Here is a 16,585-nt window from a genome sequence, read left to right as displayed (position 1 = left end):
TATTTACTGCTTTAAAAAATTGTAACTTAGCGAAATATTGTTAATCCAGATTACATATATAAGTGTTCTAATTTTATATTATAACCCATTTGATAACACTTATTGCCGATTCCTTTCATTTATAAAATATCTCTTTTTCGTGTTATGCCTTCCTTAAACTAGCAATTTACACCGCAAACTCAATTAAGCAGAAAATAAGGTACAAGCATATTACATACTCCAGCAGTGACTAAAAAATCATCGGATGATTTTTGGTAAATATATAAAATACAAACATTAAGCGGAACAAAAATAAATTAATATTCATTTAATACATATAACTATTCTAGCATAGAAACATACGAAATCGTGAACGGCGAGATTGCTCAAAGATATGTCGTGAAATTTTAAATTTGACTATAATTTTATGTAGATGATAAAACAATTATATATATATATATATATATATATATATATATATATATATATATATATATATATATATATATATTCATGTGGTCTGTATTCTATTTTTATGTATTTTTTATGTATTTTGTTCAAAATACACTAATTACTAATTCAATGTCTTCAAGTATATTTAAGAATATTAATATTACACGTTTATAGTACTTATATATATTACTTTTATTTCTGTAATCATTTCTCCAAAATTATTCAACAGAAAAAGGGAAAAATACTCTCTCTATGTTCTCGATAAATCCTTACCGATAACACGCGAGATCATCGATCTAGAGAATCTAGGGTATCTTGATCATCGGAAAGCAATGAGGTTTACGGGGTAAGAAATTTTCTTATAAGTAAACAACCAAACGACTTGTAGTTCAAAGATTTAGCAATGTTATCCTTTATGTGCGAACCAATAAGAACTTTTCCCCCAAACTTTAAAATGCAATTCTCTTCTTCCTTTCGTCATTAATTGACACAATTTGTCTAGTTCTTTTCCATATTATTCATAGCACTAGACCATATACCGAACAAATAAGTCTACCGGTGTGTAATTCGGACCTGCATTAAAAGCTTCGAGTGGAGACGCCTTCAGACCATCATGTTAACTTATATTAAGGGTATATTTTAGCTCTGGACGAAAGATCGGCAAAAAATTTCTTTTTCAGCTTAAGAGACACGAGGAGAAGATTTTAACGTTTTTAAAGATCCGGCCGGTTGTTCCTCCGGGTGGTATGGACGAAAGAAATATGTTTTATTCAATGTCCAAATGAAAATTTACGAAAATATTCGGAAACAAATACCGAACTATTATCCGTTGATATGGCTTCAGGAATTTCTAGGCTGCTGAATTTTTCTGATACTTTATTTGCAATAAAAACTGAGCTAATAGTTGTCAATTGTTCCAAGATGAAAAACGACTCGCCTTATCTACAGGAATAAGGACAAACTTGCATCCTTCAGAGGTATACAGAGCTGCAATTGTATCGAAAAATAGAATTGACTCAATTACTGAATTATGATACTACCTACCCCATTTCCTTGTAATTGTCTTCCAACTTTAATCTGGCAGTTCTGATACTATCTTACATATTACTTAACCCATAGATGCATGAAAGGAAGAACTTCCACTAATGTATGACAGGTGTCCTTTTTTCCCCAATCTGAAATTAAATAATTTCAAGATATACACGCCGCACTCGCTCACTCCAGTCTATCATACACGTACACAAACATAAAGGCATATTTTTCGTAAATATAATTAAACTCTAATCATTCTCTTTCTGATAATATTGATATATTATGATACCTGGATGATATTTTTGCTAACTTCTCAACTGTTGTACTGCAAATAACCCTTTGCATGTTTCAGCTACGTGCGTCTATCAAGCACAGTTTTTATACTGAACGATGCTGTGATCCTGGCAAATGTTTCTGTTGCACATGTAACTCACTTGGGGAATCTTTCCTTTCACGATTGCGATGACATCATGAGCACCTTCGTTTTTTGAAACTTGGTTCATAGCTTCTCACTTCTGGACGTCTTCTCAGTCCATAGCGTTCTATGGCTTCCAAAGTTAGGGTTCATTTTCCTTTGTTCCAAGAGTGAAAGCAATAACTGCTGTCCAAGCTCCTGGAGAAACAATATTCGTATATTTGATGATAAATGCATTGAGTCCAGCAACGTCCATAACGTTTGTCTACAAAACAAATTGTCATTTTCTACAATGTTTCTTTCAAGAGTAGTTTCGCACTTTTTTATCATGAGAATCTACCCCCATTAGACTTATTGTAAAAAGTATAATCTCTTGCTTCCTTCTACTGGTAGTTTCATCCACCTTCTTATTGTGATGCAAAGTACTAATAAAGTAACACATTTGCTTTTCTTTTGGAACATAACTTAAGATTGTGAAGTACTTTCTGAAAGCAGAGATGGAAGGGTTTATTCCCTCCTTGTGTCCGGCAACAAGTCCTGTGCTGTTTCCCTTTTGTTGAGTTTCATTGCTCCGACAGCAGTAATGTTTTCCATCAATAACTTTTCAAATAATGAAACACTGGTAAAATAATTGTCCATTGTAATGTTATAATCAGTACCCCGAACACAACTTGACCACTCAAGAGCAACACTAGCAGCGAGATTTTTCTCCAAAAGTTCACCGGACTGTTTTCCACCATAGATCATTCTACGTATGGCGTAAGATGTCGATTAATCATAGAGCCCAAAATATTTTAATCCCGTACTTCGCTGACTTTTGCGGGTCGTATTGAGAAAACTTGCAACGTCCTCGTGAGGGCAAGGGCTGTTCGTTAATTGTAGTTGATTCACTGCGATTGAATCATCGCTGCAATTCTGAATGAATTGTTCCTGGATGTATATGAAGCCGCCTCGTCTTCTTCGTCTTTCTCTGGAGTAAGTCTTATTCGTTAGTTTTTAAAGCGATGGCTCGCCGTATATCCCCACATTTGTTCGCACAGAAAGGGGCCAGAAACATGGAACTAGCATATTAATAACTGTACGTTTTTTGTTACAGTTTGAAGGACCTAACGTCCGATTCATCATACACTGAGAAAAGACAGACGACAGCAAATTTTATATCTTCCTCACCCGTTAGCTGGCATATTCATTTATATCTACTTATAGTTATTAATATAGAAAAACTAAAAAATATATAGTAATTATAAGAATCTTTTAGTAAATTGATCTTTGTGCCAGGAATAATACCCAGACCTTTCGTATCTTCAAAACCGCCTGCTGTGCGGATGGCGTATATAAACGCTTTCATTTTGCTTTGGCTACTTTGTATTACGTATGGCGAATATACTTGCCCATAGTATGAGTAATGTTATTCCTGACAATATTTAGCGAGTTTGCGCTCACATAGGAACCCCAAGAGACAACACAGAAAAAATGGGCTTAATCTGTTGAGGCATTTCCAAATTTTGTGTAACGTAACCATATGACGATGATGATGATGATGATGATAACCATATATAAAACAATGACAATTTATAGTAGCTAATTAGAAGTAACAAAGACCATAATGCAGAAAATGTCATAGTGATTGCTTGAGAAGTTCAAAAGTTATCAAAAGGTAACAAATTCCGAAGTTCTAAAACTACACTTTTTACAGCGTTTCGCATCTGAAAATTACGCACTATTCAACATTTTACAAGTTCTGTTATGTTCATCCAAACACCTTCATCATATGAAAATATAATAAAAGTATATGTAACACAATCATATCCCAAATCTCCTAGCTATTTTTCATTACTCTTTCCAAAAAATGGCTTCCAATCTCAACGCCAATTGGTAACAATAATATATTGGAAAAGACCCTCGGAATTCCCATTGTGGTGATGCCTCGTGAATTCGCTTGCAGGTAAATTTCATTGTTGGCCTTAAGGTGATACAATTTGCTTTAAAATTACTTATAACGAACCCTGTAAAACATTCGTCTAAGTTCGAAAATGGGAAAAAGTAATTAAGTATCAATTCGTTGGCATTATTATAATTTCCAACGATTTTGAAATATTGATTTTATTTTTGACTCGGAACCAATTTCCACCATATATTGAATGGCCCACTTCAACCAAGATCCCCGGATGAATCAATTATAGAATATGTTCATCATTTTTTTTCGTTGTGATGCGGCACTGGAAATATTTCATATTTTAAGAATTACACGGTATATTAACAAATGGAGTTAACAAGTCCTACAGAATATTTACGATTTATCGAATAATCAAAAGTTAGGTCCTAATATTGAAATTTAAGGCAAAATTATTTTTTTGTGAAAATATGAAAAATCCACATACTAATATGAAATTGTTGAAAATTCATGTCGTGAAATCAAATATTCTAGACAAATTTAAATAACCAATATACGGACACGAAATCTAGAGTTTGACAATTAAATTTCTAAAAATTAAAATTTTACCATTGTATATAAACATTTACCATTGCAGATCTCTCAATTTTGTTCAATATAAGTATTAATCTGTCAAATTATAACAACACTCTCTAATATTCACGTCAGTATTCCAAATCTTCATTACTAGAAACATTGTTATGTAAGAAATCACAATCACTAGGTTAAGCTTAATCTGATGAAACCTCCTTTCTTAAACTGATACTAAGTTCTGCTATCATAGTCACTTGAAGCGTTTTTCCTTAACGAGACTTTACAAATGAGCTTCCTGAATCAGTAATTTACTATTTCTCAAACCTTCTTTTAATTGAGAGTAAAGTAATGATAATGAAATGTCGGCAAAATATAGGATTCATGCAACTGAGTTGGCATAAGCACCAAAAAGAAACATTCTTTCTGAAGAATGGATTTATGATACTCAAACATTTCACGAATTCAATATCAATCGAACAGACCGGAATTTGTATTCAGAGGGAGCGAAATTTTAATTTCCCATTTTCTGTCTAAATTTCAAATACAATGATAGACATTACTACAGAGTCGAATAATTTTCAATCCTTCTGAAAGCCCTCTATGATGACGCTCAACTAATACCTTCACCATAGGTTTAAAGCAGCCATTACAGCTACTAATCAAGGAATAAATCACACTAAATTGGAAATTAAATCAAATGCAACTCTGTTACCTTGCCTATGACCAGGTATCTACACCTCTAATTATTGTGACTTCTAACATTCTGTCTTAACTGACCAATCATTCACTCAACAACAATTTGAAGTGAGTTGTTTTCGTTTCACCAAACGATTTTTCGCCTGGAACAACAATTTTAATAAAGGCGTAATTCATGGAAATTAACCCAGTAACAAGAATATGACAGATAACCCTAGCTTGACTGTCCGCCATACTTTGGACCACTATACTCACTTTCGGCAACTTTCAAAAAAGAATACATACAAATTTAGTAAAATGCAGACAAAGAATAAGAAACAGCAGTAATGCAGCCAAGAATGCTTTTTCTTCCGTTTGGTTAAGTTTGAACAATCTCAACCCTATTGTTGCACTTTTTTCCTATATGCAATTGCAACATCATTAGAAACAGCATCCTTCTTAGAGAAGGCTAACACACTAATTGGAGTAAGCAAGCAATCGAGGAACTCCGAGCATTGGTCCAGCTCAGAACGAAGTCACAGTAGCACGGGATAATGCACGAGATCAAAACTCGGAAACAAATTTGCCAAGAGCTTTATAATGCATCATTGCCTTTCCTTCAACTTCTTTCCTTTTAATTTTTTTTACTTTTTATTGTAAAAAAAAACAAAGCTTACGAAACATGTTAATTTAGATTATGCACATATTTGTTCTAAGTTTTCAGCCATACAGTAACACATATTGAGTATTGTTACTGGAACAGAGTGAGGGGGCTCTCATGGGAGCGTGTACATGAGGACGAAGCGTGTGAACGATGGAGGGTATACACATAAACGAAGATGAAAGGCAAAAAACCATAGTCACTAATCTTAAACCCACTATTACCCTTGTCATGGTTTGACACTAGTAGCAATGCAATTTTAAACATCACACTGATTTTCTACTTCATGATGTGCTTCGAGCAAAAAGTTGCTTTTCTATTGTCTCTCATATCACTAACTCATTTTAACCATAAAATTAAGATTCTTATAACGGACTATTCTTCATCAGCTGCAAATCAGCATTATAGCCACCCTGGGTCTACACGCAAATCTCAAGCAAAGTTTATGCAAATCAATTAATCCAAAAGAGTTTCTTTGCCATTAGTCTGTTAACGGATTAGAAAGTAAGAACAATACACAAGAATCATTCCACTTCACTCAGTGATAGAGCGCTAATCTCTTTCGCATTGGGTCTATGTTTCGATTCCATCTCCCGGAAAGGGACCTTGTAGTGGACTGAAGTTTCCTGCTTTCTCTTCTTTCTATCATGATTATCCATTTCCTCAGCAACGTCTCCCCTAGTCATCAAAGTTTCATATAATCACGCTGCTAAATGAAGTGTAATCTCAACCCAGTCAATCATTAGCCCCGCGTGCATAATCATTACTGCCGAGTACTGATGACACGATAAGCAATTATTAGAACAGTGAGTTAGTATGACCTATCCTTAACTTCCTCCCCACAAAGCACAAGTACGTCCGCGGGATGTTCCAGACTGAGCCCACAATGGGCGACGGGACGTCCCTGTATTATCAGAATTTATTCCAAAGACTTCCACATGATTTCCGCGGGAGGTCAAGATGTCCGTTAATATTTCGTGATGCGGGATATTCAACCGGACCACAAAGCGATGTCTATAGGTAAGTCGTGGGATAGCAATGGGATGCCATTCGACTATTCCATATAGGACAAGGACGTCCACTGGTCCTCCGAGACTGATCCTGCAATGTATAACGGGATACACCGGGATTGTCCGAATGTTATATCGGGAAATTCGCAAGACCACCTCGGGTAAACGGAATATTAAACGGGAACTCAAAGGGTGTTCATTAATACACTTTGGGATAACAGTGGGATGTGGGTCGATTACCATAGGATGACATAGAGTCCAATGTGGGATATTGATTGTATAATGTATTGTGTCGTATTGAGGTCCAAATGTGACCCACAAATGTCCATGGGATGTTGGCTGAATGACCAGTATCCACGTATCGACTGCAATCGGGATGACTATGGGACTATTAACGGGATTTTCATTGGATAACATTTTGAGGCTCTTCTAAACGTTCGCTGCCACTTATTTATACTTTCGAAATTGTGGGAAAATAAAAGAAAATAGAAGACGTTTGGGAAGGGGCCGCATAATGGTCATAGAACTCTACGATCTAAACTAAGAAATGTTTTAAATAACTTAGTTGTATTGAGATGTTTAATAGATCACAAATGATGACGTCATAGGCAGGAAAAACTTCTCGTTTACTTTATAGAGTTCCATGGTTACTACATGATCCATTTTCCGAAAATATATTATTTCTTCAATTCCTCCAGCTTTTTTTCCAAGAATAGAAATGTGGAAGAAGCGTTTAGCAGAGCCTTAAAATGATCCAAAAGTAATATGTAGCAATTGAATTATTGGCAAAATTGCCAGGTATTCCTACTTTCTATTATATGTAAGACATGCTGGTAAAAATCACCTACACTACCAAGCATAATTAGTAATACCGAGAAAGTACTTATGAATCACATATTGCACGTCCCTTTCGTAGGAATAATAATAATAATAATAATAATAATAATAATAATAATAATAATAATAATAATAATAATAATAATAATAATAATAATAATAATAAAATAATAATAAAAGTTTGGAGCAGGAATGGAGTAATGACATATTTTCGACTACAAAACAGTACAGTAACAGCAACTGATCTACTATACTGGATGAGACGCGTAGTTTAGTGGTAGAGTGTTTATCTTTGAAGTATAGGGACCCTCGCATGATAACCCCTTGACGGACGACATCATAGCCGTGAATTGACTAGTACTATTCTAGTTTCTACGCACATTGTCATTCCACCAATTATTCATAAACTTGCCTTAAATATCCATCCTTCTTGCCTAAAAGGCATAATCGTAGGATAGACTAAAATATTTCGTTTCCATATTTTAATTTTTACTAATCTGAAACAATGAACAAAAGGGAGCTCCTAACTCAAACCTATTCCGATTATCACGACTGCTGTATTCCAAGGTTGTAATGAGTCCTACGAGACGAACGTCCGTATCTGTAATAAAACGCCTCCTTTATATATGTCCTACGGCATAGGCTTTCGATGTCAGTGTTTTAAGTAATAATCAATTGAGTTGATACAAACAAGTTTTGAATTTAAAAAGGAGCAAAAGTCCAGTACATTTAATATGTATTACATTAGCGTTAAATGTAATTTAACGAACACCAAATTGTAAACGTCTCGATGAAAGAACAGAAGCAGTTTTATGTCAAACCTATACTATCTTGCCTAATCATGTTTATATTTCTAGTAGATGCCGCTGTTTGGCAAAGTCTGAAGAATAATTTCCTCCATCGAATTAGCCTACAGGAAAAGCATCCTTGTTAACAAAGTGAGTCCCTTTATTTTGCAGGAGTGTTTTGCGAAAATATAGTTTATAAAAGTTACAGCTTACTTCCTCTGGCGACAGAGGTGAAAATGGTTCACATACATTATAATGAATGTTGTGGACAAGTAAATAAATACTATTGGGTGGTTTTTACTGATTTAAAGGTTTGAACTACAACTAATTTTAATATGTAATACATGTGCTATGACGAAATGAAAAAAAAATGATAATAACACAGAAAACATTCATTTATATTAATTACTGCATTGATTTAATACACTCTGTTCCCTTTAAATCTGATTCTGCATTTATATATCTAATTCAGCTAGTCAAATCATTAAATCAAATTCTCTATGGAATGAGAAAGTGAACGAAAGCAAATAATTGCGAAAATGCGAACAAATGCATATAATATGTTTGAAGTTTATAAAATCCATATGATGATTAACACGGCATACTATATAAAGAAAAACAATATCAAAAGAATTTTACATATGGTGTAAAAAATTATCTAGCTCGAATTTCCACAATTTTAAAAATTTTCCTGTTGTCTTTATAAACGACGCATTTTTATAAACAACTCAAAGAACGCAAAATCTGATTATTTTGTTGCTAAAAAGAAAAAAAATCAGTGTTCGAATTACGATAGTTCATCGCTCAAATTCCAGTCCTATCATGGAGACTCAAGCTTCAAAGATGTTTTGTTTTCTTCCTTTCACTAGTGATTCATATTCTCTGAGAATAATGTATAGCCACAAGTCATGGTTTGTCATGCTTAGAGTAAATGGAATTAAGAAACCCTGAACATTTTTGTATTAATTATCCCAAGAACACGAGTGACAAAACAGAATCTACAGCCATGGGCAATCTACGGTACACTTACGAAAAGTCGAACTTAAAACGTTTTTTTTCACATGCAGCGTGTAATGAAATATGCGTTTTTAACTTGATATAATCAGAAACCAACCGGCTCATTTTATTAAACCTTTAAGTAAACAAAAATGAAAATAAATATATAATGAGTAAAATCTATTTATATAACTTGACGTAAGTGTTTTATTGGTGACATAAAGAATGATTCATAAAAGGATGTACACATTTTCAATGATAATTGTTAAAAAACACAATTTAAATAAATATTATTCGCAGATCAAAGCTGATACAATGCGGCTCATTAGTATATCCTATTCACACGGATAAACATATCCATAAGAAAACACAGATTAAAAATTTAAATTTCTCTAAAATGGCGAAAAGTTACAACTTTAACTCTAGGAAGAGATTTAAGGTGGAATTTTTGACATACTGATTATTTTTCTCATATTTTGAGTAACATAAACTGCAACAACCACTTGTGAAAAATTAAAATCATATAATGTGTCTTCTAGCTAAAATGATCAAATTGCTATAAAGTACAAAAGGACGACTGTGAGAAATGAACTTTTATGTAATTTTTATTAAATTTGAACATTCCAAAATGAAGTTTTATTTATCTCAATTTAAAATACATTTCCCTCATTCTCTTTCTTTTCTATTTTATTCAAGAGTCATTGATATGAAAATTGTTTTTGTGCAACATAATTGATTTTCATGAATTTTGTTTAATCAAAGCCTTCATCGGATAATACACCATATCGCAGTTTGGCTCTGAGTACTGCTGGTATTTTAAAAATACAACTCTATTTATATTTTAGGACCAAACTCTTTTCCTTAGTAAAATACATTTTATGAATGCAAACATTTGGGTTAATCTTTACACTTTTAGGTTGAATTTGTTCATAATAATTATTTGAAATTTCATACATTTGACGTCTAATTTTCTCGAAGGAAATACTTTCTCTACACATATTCAATTGTGGCTTTGCTTCTTTTGATTATATGAAAACTTGATGAAGTTTGCTCCAACAATGCAAGTGCTCTGGGCATGTGGTTTAACTTTCCATTGCTTCCCTCGGAAAATATCGTTAAAAAGCTGCAGATCCCTGTAGACTATCTCATTTCGTGATAAATCAACATCACGTCATTTTGTTTTTCAAACTTTTGATTCTATTCCATTGAATAATTAATGTTCACAATAAATAGTTCTGGATTGAACAATTCAACTATAAAAGATGGAGAAGAGAATGGAACTTCAGACGAATAAAAAAATAAGAAGAAAATTCATAAAGCAGTATAAAATCGTATAAGCTCTAGCCGTAAATAAGGTCTTAGGAAACATCCTTGCCACTAACAAAAGTACTGGTAATCTCAAATTGCTATTTCCCCTTGAAATGAATATTTATATTAAGTAATTGGTGAACATAAACTTAAAAGTGATCGCAGCTAGTATTCAAATTAGGGATTCGAAAATTATAAATTACACACTAATATCGTCCATATCCAATTTTTTTACATTCCACAATTTCATCCCTCTTCCACGGTCTAATGATGGATTCCTGTGAACTTGAACTTAGACGGCCTCTTGAGCGTCATATTTACCTAAGGTACCTCAGAAACTATTGACTCGTCACTGTTATGGGTCCTGTTTATCATTGTTTTAACTACCTTTGACTAAGCCTAAAACGATGTAAGGGGCCTAGCCACCTCTGGGGTGAAGTTGGATTCGAATGACATCAGAAATACCACAAATTCTCTTAGGTACGCTGACAACAAATAATTCGATATTAATATTAGTGAAACTTTTATTTTGGATTAGGGTATGCTAACATTTAGCAGTTACATAATATCATATATGAGTTTATTGTCCATTGTTAAAGAACAATGGGTTTATTTATACTTCATTCGTTTTAATTTCTTCAAAGGTCCTTGTGGATTCTGGTGTGGATCCTATTTGTTGCATTTGCTGTATACATATCTATTTTCCTATGGAATCAATATTACTACAATGCAACGGCTTATGTTTTGGAATATATTGATTCAGGAGAAACTATACCGTTACCAGTTGCTCTAGCGTTCTGTGCCACCTATCCGAATAGAACATATGATAAACTCAATCCGTAAGTTTTAATGCATATAAAATTTAATCTTAAAATAAAATTTAAAATATATAACACATTTTTGTATGTTCTAAAAAACAAGATTGTTTTTTTGATATCTTCATTCCTAACATTAATCTCTCACATATCTTACTATAGTTATATTAGTAGAATAAATTTATCGTTAATGATTTTTAGTTGTGACTATGTAAGCTATTGGCCGTTGACTACAAGAATTGATCAAGACTGTAAGAATGAGACAAAATATAAAGAAAATAATCAACAAGAGGCATATATTATTGAAGGTAAAAAAATAAGATCTAGATATTGAAAAGCGTATGAGTGCTGGAGGAAATAAACTTTATGTTACCATAAGTTTTGTATGAAGAAAACATAATTTTATTTCCGAATATTTCGTTTTCCCTTTAAGTAATATAACGTTTTCTCAAGTGCGATCAACAACTAATAACGATTTTTCTACACTTAATCAGAAGACTGCTTTTCATTGGATTTGCATTTAGTTTTGAAAGCAATTCAAAGTAATGGATGAAAACGTATAAGAAATGTTGTGTTAGTTGCCTAACTATCTAATACAATTTTTAAAATTTATACATCATTTTGCAATAAGTTGTTTTATATGTTGGTTAAATCCAAACTCAAAGATATAAAACGATGATTATAACCTGTCAGGGTTCGATTCTCTTGTTCGAGCAATGGAAATGTTTATTTATGGTTAACTTAGTGGTTAGAGGGAACAAACGTTTCACTCCGCAGATAGTAATCGCTAGAATAAAAGGCATGCAAACCTCCAAATTGGATCACGAACCAACACGACCTTACACTGAGGTTGCACTCGCACGTACCCACCGTCTTTTGTAAGCCCGTTAACATCTACAGAATGCACACGAGTACGTGGATAGAATACCATTAATCTCGGTAGTGAAACATGTGGAAGTGATTCATGCTGAAACTATCACAAAAAACAAAACAAATACATAGGATAGGATTTATTTGATTAAAAATAATTCTCATATGAAATTACTTACATATACCCACTTTTACAATAAATTTCCGTTAATAAATCTCTTTGTATGTCTTTAAAACCTTTTAGCCCATTTCGAATTTCAATAAAAAGAGTTAAAAAATAACGAGGAATAAATTTAAAATAAAATAATAGATTTTTGCCTGCGTATGTCAGGCTTGCTAGCACATGACGACCCAGCACACGTTGATTCACTTAATATGATTTCACTACACAACACCAACAAGGGATTAAAATGAAGGAAGGGGGGAATTGAAGTAATTCCTTGCAATTTTTCCTTTTTTCTCTAATAATTGTTTTCTGGCTCCGTCAAGGCTACTACGGCTCAGCTCTGACCATGATCAAGTTTGTGACTGGATCACTAAATATAGAATAAATTGATAACACAGCGAGTGGAATTGTTCTTGTTGATAACTCGTATTGTCTTACCATAAAAGTCGATGAACTTGACTCCGAAAATTAAATATTATTTTGATCAAACACACACATGGTTTTTACGGCGTGCACTGATGTAACTTTGAGTAATTTCCATTATTTTTTACATACGTTCAATAACTTCATTAAAATTTCACGTTGACAACTGCATTGTCGCTTGTTCGCAATTGCATAATCAATTTTACAATATTTTGAGGAATGATTTGACAAATTAAAGATTTTCTAAACATACAATGCACATCTTGGTTGTTTCACGTAACCGACGGCGTCACAATGCTCATCTTTGCGGTCTTAGCGTCAAGCGTCAGTATCCTTACATATACTAATAACTACGCTTATTATTGAAAAGCACTCTTTCATAGATAATATACACATTGACGAATTTTATACTTACTCGCCATTAAAATAACATAATCAGAGTACTGAAAATAGTAAGAATAAACATTGATTATGCTGGACTTGATTGGACTATTTTTTTATAAGGTCACAGCCGCTTTACGTTCCTTTGTGCCTTCAGCAAGCAATGCAAATCACCAGTGCACAGCGTTGCCAACACATCAAAAAAGACATAACCATAATAATAATGTTTGCGTCAAAGTATAGTGCATGGAACCTTATTCCACTTCAGATGAGACTGACTAGGGAATTTAAAATGGAATGTGAGTGTTGGAGGAAACACGCTCACTTGATACAGTAAGAAAAAACATAGAGCCGTTTTCTATTCGTATTGTATAATACTTAAATTAAGTTTTCAGTAGAAAGCTGTATTTTGATCCTGCAATATAGAGTAAAACATCATATAAGTGCAGTTTAAGCTATTGAATCAATAAACAGGCATTTTCAATATAATTTTGTTTCGAATGAATTCACTTTCAGATCATATCCTCTCCAAAGTTTAAATGTGTCAATATACTTTTTACGATACTTTGCTATAGCGTTACAAACGTTTTTCTCATTAAATTTTAGTCGACTCAATGAGTGTTATGTTTAAAAAATAAGTAAATATATTGATACATTTCTAACAGTGTCTCATTTTACCGTTATCTCATTTTACACCATTTTTATCCTTAAAATTTTTTTTTCTAGTTCTATAAGCAATTCATTTGAAATTGAAAAGTATTTGGTCCACTTTTTTTTTTGCACAAAGCACATTCCAAAACATTCCAAACACTTAAGATCCTCTTCATTCATGTGATCATTCAAGAGATTAATGGTGGTCATTTTCAAGATGTACTATAAGCAAATTAGAGAAGTATTAGATTATTTCTTTACTGTGTTTCTTTGTACGCTGGAACTATGTTCCACGGGCAAATTCTATTTGTACCACTCTGTACTAAAATATATATAACTTAATTTTTACTCTGGTGATAATGCGGACCTATAATATTTATACTATCTCTAGAAAAAATATTTGATAAGGATTTGAATCCAAAACAACCTTATAATCACACTTTGTGAACTTCTAATTACACTCTTCAACAAATAATGATTGAAAATATGTATATTCTTTGAAATGAAATGAAATGAAATCTTTGAGTTTTACGTCCCACCCTTATGCCGGTTAGGCTAAAGGAGACGGTGATGATGAGTAATGAATGAAATAGTGGAATGAAGAAAGTGGGAGGAAATGTGAAAACGCCGAGAAAACCCACCCACACGGTGCTAATCCACCACAAAGTTCATTTGGGGGGCTGAGATTGAACCCGGGACACCAAGCACCAGAGGTGAACGCTCTAACACTGAACCACCGCGGCCCCGTATTTTCTCTGAATTTGTGATTTTTGCATTCATTTAAGTAAAATATGAGAAAACGCTATAGTGCCGCACTATCACTAGATCTAGTTATGAAAAAATACCCTTGTATGAAAGTTTAAATATGTTTCAAATGTATTACAATTTATAAAAACATTAACAAAATAGTTGCAAGTACCGAGATCAACGAATTTTTACATTCATTTGTCCGTAATGTTATAGGTTTGGATATAATTAAGATATACACTAGGCCATAACTGTTATACCTTTGTAATCCATACTTTGAACTGCTAAATGTTATGTAACGAGCTTCAAATTGTGGTAAACAAATTTGTGCAAACACGTTTTTGCTACATCGAGTAAAATCAACACGAAGTAGTCCTTATTTCTTTATATTAGAATAAGAATTCACAATTAGTATAGATAAAATACAGTAATTCCAAAAAGAAATAAATAAAATAGAATATAAATTTATAAACTCTAGAATAGACGCAAAAGTTTCGTGAGAACCCTTGTACAAAATATATTCCTTTTGAACTCAAACTGAGCGTCCTCGCTTGGCTTGCCTTTTATACAATACATCTGTATCGCCCAGCATCCAACAATAGACTGCTAATACAGTATATTAGAACTCCGTTTTCCCTCATATATCCTTTTCATGGTTGCAATGTCTTGAAAATGCTCAATATGTTCATCACTTACTGCTTCAGAATCCTCAGGAAAACAGTTGAGATGGCAATGAAGAAAGCTGAGTTTCTGAGACATGTTTCTACCATGTTTCTGGTAGCATAAGAACAAATTATTCGCTATTTCTTTGTCATATTTTGTTCGGTCTACCCAATAATTGTATACAAACCCTTTTTAAGATTTCCCATGCAGCTTTCTCCTCATCTCATAGAATTTTATCATACTGATGGTCTCTGAATAGCTGTCGAATCTGTGGTAGTAAAAAGACGAGTTCTTTAACTTTGACGTCACTTAAGCAAGGGATTGTTCCCCTTAAGTACTTATAAGCCTCACACTCTTGGCTCATGCTCTTAGCGACACTTTTTATGAAACCTAATTTAATATGAAGCAGAGGAAGCAAAATACGGTTACGATCTACATGTGGTTCATGTTGCATATTATTCGACACTGGCTGAAGAGTTTATCTTATATTCCAGTCACCTTTGCCGTAGTGAGATGCACGATCTCCACTGCCTCACTCACAAAAAGGCAACAATATTTTGTATACCTTACTTTATACTTAACAACAGCGCTTTCTCTTTGATGTCATCACAAATGAGCCAATGAAAATCAGAATATTTAAAGACATGGTGTTAGAGTTCTAAATTTCTTTCAAATGAACTGCACAACCTATATGAATTGAAGAAAGTTAATTTCCAAGATGTAAAATCACTGCCTTTAAAATCACCTTTGACGAATCTGTGAGAAGCCTCCACTCTGTAGGATTGTAATTAATTTTAATAGCCTTCACGAGACTTACGCTCGGCTAACACGACCTCAAAGAAATCGTGTCAATATCACTCCTTAAATATGAACAAATACTTCTACAAATAACGCCATCTAGTAGTAAGTGATAAACTAAATGGCATGTGGCGCCATCTATTAAAAAAGTGAGTAACTGCTTGAGTATGTTTACCTAGCCGCCATATTTAGCTTAAAAATCAATGTTCAAAAAGAGAAAATGTCAGTGTTGCCAACCCATTTATCAAATATAGTGTTTACCCTAAGTATTTTAAGAGGATAGTTTTACCCCTTCATAGTTACAATGTGGTATTTTAGAAATTTTAGAAAACAAAAATTTTAGAACAAAAATTTTACAAAGTAACATTTTCTTTTTAAAAAATATGAGTTTGCAACACTGAAAATAATGAAAGTTCAGATATTTGAATAATAAAAGATACTAGCATAATT

The sequence above is a fragment of the Thermobia domestica genome, chromosome 3 (assembly GCF_964235325.1).
Source record: "Thermobia domestica chromosome 3, izTheDome1.hap1.1, whole genome shotgun sequence".
Lineage (NCBI taxonomy): Eukaryota > Metazoa > Arthropoda > Insecta > Zygentoma > Lepismatidae > Thermobia > Thermobia domestica.
The sequence above is the reverse complement of the archived record's forward strand: the minus strand, read 5'-3'. Positions refer to the sequence as shown.